The sequence below is a fragment of the Ochotona curzoniae genome, unplaced genomic scaffold, assembly GCF_017591425.1.
Source record: "Ochotona curzoniae isolate NIBS_2020 unplaced genomic scaffold, NIBS_Ocur_1.0 scaffold_3835, whole genome shotgun sequence".
Lineage (NCBI taxonomy): Eukaryota > Metazoa > Chordata > Mammalia > Lagomorpha > Ochotonidae > Ochotona > Ochotona curzoniae.
This window is the reverse complement of record NW_024467114.1, coordinates 17,931,005-17,940,032: the sequence shown is the minus strand read 5'-3', so window position 1 is coordinate 17,940,032 and position 9,028 is coordinate 17,931,005. Positions and strand designations below refer to the sequence as shown.

Sequence of the window (9,028 nt, the reverse complement as noted above, 5' to 3'; positions counted from 1 at the left end):
ACTAAGCATCTTGAGCCGGGAAAGTTCTCCTGAGGCATCCTTTTTGAAGGAAGGACAGAGGATCGTCAGGGGAATGTGGATGACGAAGCTGAGGGCAGAGTGATGAGACTTGGAAGGTTTGAAGACAGGAGGGTTGCCAAGGGAGGCAAGCAGGCTCTACACAATGGAAGAGACAGATTCTCTCCAGGAGCTTCCAGCAAGAACACAGTCCTGCTGGCCCATTTCACACTCCCGACCTCCAGAGCATAAAAAAACACATTTGTTTCTGTTTCAAGTTACTAAATCCGTCGTGTTACAGCAGTCATTTAGAAAACTAACACTTTTCCTTAGAAAATAAAACCACCAGTTCTAAGAATGTTAAACAAGAACATAAAATGCTAAGACATGAATCTTCATAGATAACTTATCATTTGCTGACCAAGTAATTCAAAATTACTTAATCTGAATTACAAAGGAATGATGATTTTCATATATGGGCACTTTGTGGTTATGTAATTATGCATTAGGATAAGATTATGTAACTTAAATGGTAGCCCTATGTGAGTGGGTGATTAGCTGCATTCTAATACTATTTATCACCTGTACTTGGCATTAATTATTGCCTTCTCCCATTCCTCTGTATATCTCTTCTGTTCCTCATTGATATCAGGTTCCTGGTGTGATTCTAGCAAATACTGGGATGATCCCTGTATCTGTCAGGGTTCTTCAGAAAGGCAGATCCAATTATATACATGTTTATATACCAATTTTTTTGTATTTGAGTGGCAGAGCATTGGATACAGAAAGAGAGTGGGCTACCATCTGTTCTTTGTTCCCCAAATGGTCACGGCAGTCAATTCCAGACCAGGCTGAATTCAGAAGCCAGGAACTCCCTGCAGGTCTCACACAGCTGGCAGGGACTCAAACACTGGAGCTGCTCTCTGCTGCCTTCCCACATGCATTAGCAGAGATGGATCAGAAGCCAAGCAGTCAGTACTTCAATCAGCACCTTGAGATGGGATGCTGACACCATAGTGTTGACTTAACTCACTGCACTACAACACCAGCCACTCTACATTCTTTTAATCAATCAATTCACATAATTGTGGGGACTGGCAAGATCCTTAGGGCAGGCTAGAAGCACAGCAGGAGCTAACGCTAACTCAAGACAGATTTTTTTTTTCTCTAAGACACCTCAGGGGATAAAACTCGTTTATACTACTAAGAGTAATCTCCTTTACTTAAAGTGGACTGATTGAAACACATCAACAAGATTCCTCTACAGAAACAACCAGATTAGTGTTTGATTAAATGACTGGTTGCTAAAACCCTGCCAAGCTGACACATAAAATTAACCATCACAGTCCCCATAGACTGTGTGTGCTCTCTCTACTTGCTTAGCTGGTCCACCGTGTGGCATCATTTTTCTCAAGAGATTTTTGTGTTTCCTTTTTGTCACTCATCTGTTGGTCACTCAGTGGCGCATTTTTTCATGGTGCTGTAATTTGTTGTTGATGTTGTTGTAGCTGTTTTAACTGATACCAGTTGTTGGCCTTGTTTCATGGCTTCTCAATCATGGAAATGTACAGTGATGGAGTACTGGGGTCTATCGTATACAGACATATGGGTATAAAGGAACATGCATGCCTGCTTCCAGATGAAAGATGGACTCCCAATGAAACTGCTGGACATGTGTACACAATGGGATGCTGGACTGTCTCACATCGTCCCAACAATGTCGGGGTACACTTAAATAAGAGACTGATAGAATTACGGTTCCTTATGAAGAACTACACTATTGTGTAAAACGAGGGAAATCTGTTGGGGGGTGGAAATTTGGGGAGAAATCCCAGCCTATACAAAATTGTACCACATAATTCAAAATTCAAAATAAAAATATATTTTAAAAAACAACCAATAAACAAACAAACAAAAAATTGGCTGGCCCACAAGTAGACACCTGAGTCCCATCCAACTATCCAGAACTCTGATCCAGGATTTACTAAAGAAGCTGGGAAAAGAAAAAAGAAAACCATTTCACTTTCTCTGGCATGGTGGGAACCATGAAGTATGAGATGGGGGAGAATGGAAGAGTATTGGTTCCAATTATCCAGGTGTTCCAGATCTACTCCTATATTTTCAGTGGCTTATTTTTTTTTTCAATTTGACAATCTATTTTCAACACCTATACAAATTAAGGGATATTTTCCTTATCATTCCTTAAGCTAGATCAAACTAGATTTATGAGATATACAAATAGAAGAGTTTTGAATAGGAGTATGGTAGCATTGGGTTACATACAAACGTTCATGTTTTCCTTTTTTTGGGAGTGCAGTTACTTTTCAATAAGCAGGACACTGCTTTGTCAATGAATGATGGTAAGTGCGTGTATAACTCCTTAAAAAACAGTGCCAGCAGACTGGCCTGGTGGTACACCAGGTTAAGCCACCACTCTCACTGCTGGAATACTGTGATATGGGAATGCTGCTTTAACTTCTGGCTGCTCTGTTATGAATCCACTTTTCTGTTGACGTGACTGAAAAAGCTGAAATGACTGTTCAAGTATTTGGGATCCTGCCACCCACAGGGCAGACCTGGGTGAAGTTCTGAACTCCAAGCTATGGCCTGGCCCACATCTAACAACTGTGACCATATGGGAATTGAACCAATAGATGGAAAACCTTTGTGTGTCTCTGTCGCTTTGCCTTTAAGACAAATAAATAAATCTTTCTTTATATATATATATATATATACCAACCCCCACTCCCCCCAAAAAAAACCAGTGCCCAAATTTGGCAGGTTATTTGTACCTTCAGTGATTTTGGGACCACATGTCAGTTGGTACCTCCAACTGCTGGATTCCAGAGTAATGATGTGCAGCTGAAAAATCCCAGAAAACTGTCCATGCAGTATTAGTAAGCCATAAGCTTTTGTGATGTTAAGACTGAGATTCTCAAGTTCTGAGTTACTGAAGTATAACCTATGCTGAGTAACACAGAAATCATTCAACCTTCCTAGTCTCCTATGATGCATGCATCTAAAAAAATCACTATTGAGAAAATACAAAAGTAATAACTACCCACAAGACAAATATTGTTCTTGTCTTCCCAGGTGAGTAAAGACAAGTTACTTAAGACTCTCTTGAGATTAATGCAAGTATTGAAGGAAATCTCCAACAAGTGGGATTAGAATCCTGAGGCATTTCTTCCAGGACTGGAAAATGCAATGAAAGTAGGCCAGTCAAGAGCAAAGGTTATTGGGAAGTTTTGGGGAGATGCTTCAAGGCATTTTGCTTACTAACAATCTAAAAAACCAAGGAATGACAGCATCTTTATTTTTTTTAAAAAGAATTATTTATTTTAATTGGAAAGCCATATTTTCAGAAAGACAAAGATCTTCCATCCACTGGTTCATTCCCCAAAAGGCAATGGTCAGAGCTGAGCCCATTCAAAGCCAGGGGCTTCTTCCAGGTCTTCCACGTGGGTACAGGGTCCCAAGGCTTTGGGCCATCCTCTACTGCTTTCCCAGTCCACAAGCAGGGAGTTGGAAGGGAACTGAAGCAGCCAGGATATGGATCCCAGTGGTATAGGGGCTCAAGGACTTGAGCTATCCTCTGTTGCTTTGCCAGGTCATAGGCAGAGAACTGGACCAGAAGTAGGGCATACAAGACACGAATCAGTATCCATATGGATGCCACAGATGGAAACTTATCATACTATGCCATGGTGTTGGCCCTTATAGCAAGTATTTAAAAAAATAAAAAATACATGCGAGAAGCAGAGACAGGTAACAGTGAGAGAATGAGCTCCTGATGCTGGTTTAGTCTCCCCTCAAACTGCAATATCTAGGTCTGGGCAGTACCAAAGCCAGAAGCCCAACTCAACTCAGGTATCCCATCAGGGCAGCAGGGACCCTCTTACTCAAGCATCATCATTGCTGCTCAGGGTCTGTAGTAGAGTTGGGTACGGAACTCTGGCACTGCCTTAAGGCATGCATGCATCTTAACTGCTAGGCTAAATATGTGCCTCTGTTACAAGTCTTTAAGCCCTCAGAGCCTGTTTCTTCAGACAATGCCTATCTCACAAAGTTGTGGAAAGAAAATAAAAAAAAAAAAAAAAGGACGCTCCTAACAACAGAACATGTACTTTGTTCTGTTTTTCCACCAATGACAAATTGCTGTTAATAAACTTTTTTCTTATCTGATTCTAAATATACCGAGCAGGCTTTGTCATTTCTAAATGTACAGTTAATGAACATTTATATCATATTCTATAAACTAGTATACAAGGACCCTGTGAATATGACATGCATATTAGGTAGTCATGAATACATCTGTGTACTTGTATAGCATATGCCTTTCAAAAGAGAAAAATACTAAAGTTAGCAATCTAGTAGAAAAATTTTCATACACTTTAGGGATGGACACTGGACAAAACCCAGCTGGATTATACATTTCACAGGAATGCAAATGACAGAAGAATCCCAGGAAAACCCCACCCTAACATTTCAGACAAGCATGTAACTGCAGATAAATTACTATTATTATCTAGGGACATGAGTAATGCTTTAAATATAAAATATCAGTTAAATGACTGCAGTAGACTAATCACTGACTTTAAAATATGATTCTGACAAAGCTATACCACTTTGTATTTTTTTAAGTTCTTTTCTTTTTAAAGATTTATTTTATTTTTTTAACTGAAAAGGCAGATGTATGAAGAGAAGGAGATACAAAGTTCATTCATCTGGTGATTCACTCCCCCAGTGGCCACAACTGAGCCAGTCCAAAGTGAGGAACCAGAAGCCTCCTCCGGGTCTCCCACTCGAGTACAGGGTCCCAAGGCTTTGGGCCATCCTTGACTGCTTTCCCAGGCCACAAGCAGGAAGCTGGATGGGAAGTGGAGCATCTGAGATACAAATCGCATCCATACGGGATCCCAGCACCTGCAAGGTGAGGACTTTAGCCATTTAGGCTACTGCACCAGGTCCAGTAAGAAAATTTTGAAATCCACATGTGATTTTTTCATAAGATGCATTTTCATGAACTCTTTGAAGATTCAGTTGGTATTACAAGGGTTTAAAAAAATTTTGTGTTCCAAAATGAACATTTTCCATTTATTCTACTTTAAATACTCTCATATTTATATAATGCTTTAGGTTTCATCACAAATATCACTAAGTAAATTCCGAAGAAGCTAGCATTGTGTTGCAGCTGGCTAAGCCTTAACCTGCTCCTGATAAAGCTACCTGTTAATCCGCCAGGGAAAGTGGTGGAAGATGGCTTATGTACTCGGGCCTCTGGCATCCACCTGGAAGAACCGGATGAAGTCCTCAGCTCCTTGCTTGAACCTGGCCCAGCCCTGGCTGTTGCAGTCATTTGGTGGTGAATCAGAGAACAGCAGATCTCTTTCTTTTGTCTCTGCTGGTCAAACAAAAGAGTATTTTAAAGCGTCCTTCATCCTTCATGTTGAATTTTCCAGTCAGCAAATTTAGGAATGTTGCTGAGTTCTACTGGATATTAAAATTAATAATATGTACTCACAATTATGCCCTTTCATTCAACAACCTCAAAGAGGTTTTTATAGCATTGTTATTTCTTCTAGTATCTCTGAGAGGCAATTGGTAGAAAGTTATTATTATCTCTATTTTACAATCAGAGAAACTAGGGCATAGAGAGGTCAAGTGACTTCAGCAGGGTCAAACCGTGAACAACTAATACAGATGCAACTCAGGCTAATTGTTCTCTCCAGTTTATTTCATTATCCATGATTTGGTTGCTTCTACACCTAAAAATATCTCTATCCTAGGGCAACTGAGCATAGTATATTAAATAACCTAAAAGCTACAGGGTTTTACATTTTTGTGTGTGTGTACTCCAAAATGCTGTTCTACAGGAATGTAGAGTAAAAACTAGTAATTATCTTTGATTTGCTGCCACAACTATTATTTATAAGGCTTTTGTTATTTGTGGCTTTCTGAAGCCCATGCTCAAAAGGAACTATTCTGACAATACGAACTATTTCTTTATGCTGGGTTAGCATAGGAGACCGGCTGAAGGAAGCAGGTGAGGTTGCTCTTCAGCCTCTTTCTACTGCTCACTGTTTAGCCATCTTCCATCTGGTTTTCTACTCAGTAGGTATTTGTGCAACCTGCTATCCTCCACCCTTGGCCCACGCCCAGTTTCAGCTATTGTCAAGGTTTAAGATTTTATTAGCTATAAACACACATGAACAGTTTGATAAATGTTTGATATACCTTGGTTACCACTGTCCCGTTCAGTTTCTGGTTCAGCCTCACCCCATGGTCATTAAGCTCTTCTATTAGCCTTCAACAATTAGCCTGAGTTGCATCTGTATTAGTTCTAGCTCAGACCATGCTTAGGCGTACTGCCCTGGGCTTCTCTTTACAAGCAACCCTCTGGCTTGCTCAAGACAGACATTTCTGTCTGGAGTGTCCCTTACTTGCACTTATTTCTTCACTGTCAAATCCTATTCCTATTTACACACACAAAAATATAGAAGAAAATCACGCTGTTCTTATTTCCAGTTTATTCCATCTATGAATTGTATGGCTGCTGACATACCTGAATGCATTCCTATTCTGGGAAAATTGAGATTAAAAAATACTTAACTAATCCAAGAGTTAAAAGTGATTGGATCGCTCACATTTTAAACCTTATCAACCACGATAGCTGAAACTGGCCAGAGCAAGGATTGAAGATAACAGGCTACACAAATACATCCTTAGCAGAAAATGAGATGTCAGAATTCTGATCTGAGGGTGGGTGGGCATATATCCTCACAGCAGAATTTGTTTCCCCTTAATGTGGAAATACAGAGGAAGCTGTGGTTTTCAAACTACTGCTCAGTGTGGGGAGATTGCAGTTGGCTTGGACACATTGATGGAAGCCTGGGGCCTGACTTCAGCCCAGCTCCCCCCATACCCACACAGCAAATGCCACTGTTGGAGACAGCACTGCTCCTATTTCAAATTTCTATGGACCAAATCACACCCCTGTGTTAGTAAGTCCCGCATTTCCCTAACTCACCCTTCTTTTCATTTACCTAAATTCTGTTATCCTACTCCTCTCCCAAAGCACGAAAAGGCATTTTCAGTGCCACTTTCCTTCTGACCAGGCAGCTTCCTCTGGAAATACATATTCAGGATCCTGCAGGACAACTGCATACAGGAATCCTCGGAGAGGCCTTGCACTTCCTCTTCCGCAGTGACCCCTGGCCCACCTGCTCTCTTCCTGTCCTGCTCCTCCCCTCAACAAATCCCTGCTCCATGTCAACATTCTGTGACGGCCCCTGCAGGGCGTGGAACACAGTCAGGCTCCATTTGGTGCCTGCCTGCTTCATCCATGCTTCTCAGCAACTCGGGTTGTAACTTGAAGACCCGTAAGTCCTATGGTCTTTGCGACCCACGCTGGTCCCCGTATTCCACGTGCATTCGACCTGCATCCTGACTTGCCATTCCGCATGATTAGGTCCTGGGAAATACCCATGTTATTTTTAAACTCAAACCCAGAGGTAAAGAAAACAGCCTTCCCTCGTTCTAGACCTTGATACAGCATCCTTCTAAACGCCAATTACTTTGCTTCCCTAACTGCGCCCTGGAATGGCCTTTCTGGACCGTGTAAGGCTAGCTCCTAGTTGGCAACTAAATTGGATGGTGGAGCGATAAGAGAACAAACGTCAAGCAGTGAGGCTCTGGAGCTGCAACCAGATGCAAAACAAAACAAAACACACCGATTAATTTCACTACTCTTCGTTACAAATCACGCGCCATGGGGCTGCAGGGAGACCTCAGCGCTACAGGGACTTACAGGCGCAGCGGGGCCCGAGAGCCCTCAGACCAGCTGCGGAGGCGAGTTTTGCAGGGGTCGACAGTGAGGCTACAAGGCCAGGGGCGGTCCACGGAGACCCCTGCTAGGCAGGGCGGGCGCCTGCCCACCGCCTGGGATTCGGCCCGCAGCTCTGGAAAACACTAGCGAAGCGCGCGGCAGCCCCGTCCCCTCACACGCTCGGGAAGAAGGGGGCTGCCCCCCATGAGAACCAAGATGGCGGCCTCCGCGCTCCCCTGCTTCCCCCAGGATCCCCCTCCTCGTCCCCAGAAAAAGAGACAAGGACGTCGCAACGCGACGCCGAGATCCGGGAACGGCCGCGACGCCCGCGGCCACTCCTGGACCGCGAGGAGGTGACTTCACCTCGCCAGGAGCTAGGAACCCGGAGGAGGGCCTTCCGACCGGCAGGGCTGACGGTCCTAGGGGCGGAGGCCGGCCAGCCCCGCGCTCTTCCCAGCCATTGTTCTTCAACTCCGGGACTCCGCTCGCCCTCCTCTCCGCCCGCGGACAGGAAGTCCCTGCCCAGTCGGCCCCACCCCGCTCGCCAGCGCCCCGGAAGTGATCTGCGGCGGCTGCTGCAGAGCGGCCAGGAGGAGGGTGGACCTGCCCAGAGCGGAGCGCCGGAGTCGTCCTCCTCCTCCTCCTTCTCCTGCTCCTCCTGCTCCTCCTGCTACCGCCCAGGCTCCGCCACCGCCCGCCTGCCCGCCCGCCCGCCGGACTCCTCCTCCTGCCGCTCGTCCGGCCCGAGCCAGCGCAGCCGCGGCTTCCGAAGCCCGCGGGGCGGCGGGGACCGGCTCGCGGTGCAGGTGAGCGATGCCTGGCCCGGACGGCCCTCGGAGGGGCTCGCCGGGGCGGGAGCGGCGGGGGTGTGTCCGGGGTGGCGGCGGGGCCCGGCGTGCGGCTGCCGAGATTGCACCTTTCGGGTTGTACCCGGGGAGGAACGGAGGCGAGGCTGGAATCTGGGGTGCGGCGCCCGCCGCTGTGCGGGCGAGTGCAGCCCCGGGGAGCGGGCGGCTTGAGGTCCCCCGAGTTTGGCCTCGCGCGAAGGTCACCTCGCATCTCTGGCACGCCGCGCCCGGGCGGTGCCGGGGACCCGTGGGGAGGGTGGGGGAGAACCTTGTGCCGCCGCAGTCCCCCCGCGCTGCACTCCGCCCCTCTCGCCTCCTTCCCTTTCTTTCCACTCCTCGCCTCCACTGGAGCAGT

At 45.7% G+C, this 9,028-nt stretch overlaps 1 protein-coding gene across 1 annotated transcript in view; it reads left to right on the top strand.

The window, feature by feature from the left end:
* Window positions 1-8,410: 8,410 nt before the first annotated feature.
* The window catches only part of RALA (RAS like proto-oncogene A), a 45,665-nt gene continuing 45,047 nt past the window's right edge, over window positions 8,411-9,028 (top strand). The window contains exon 1 of the mRNA XM_040965127.1: window positions 8,411-8,631. The gene's annotated coding sequence lies outside the window, so the exon portion shown is untranslated. The remainder of the gene's footprint in view (window positions 8,632-9,028) is intronic.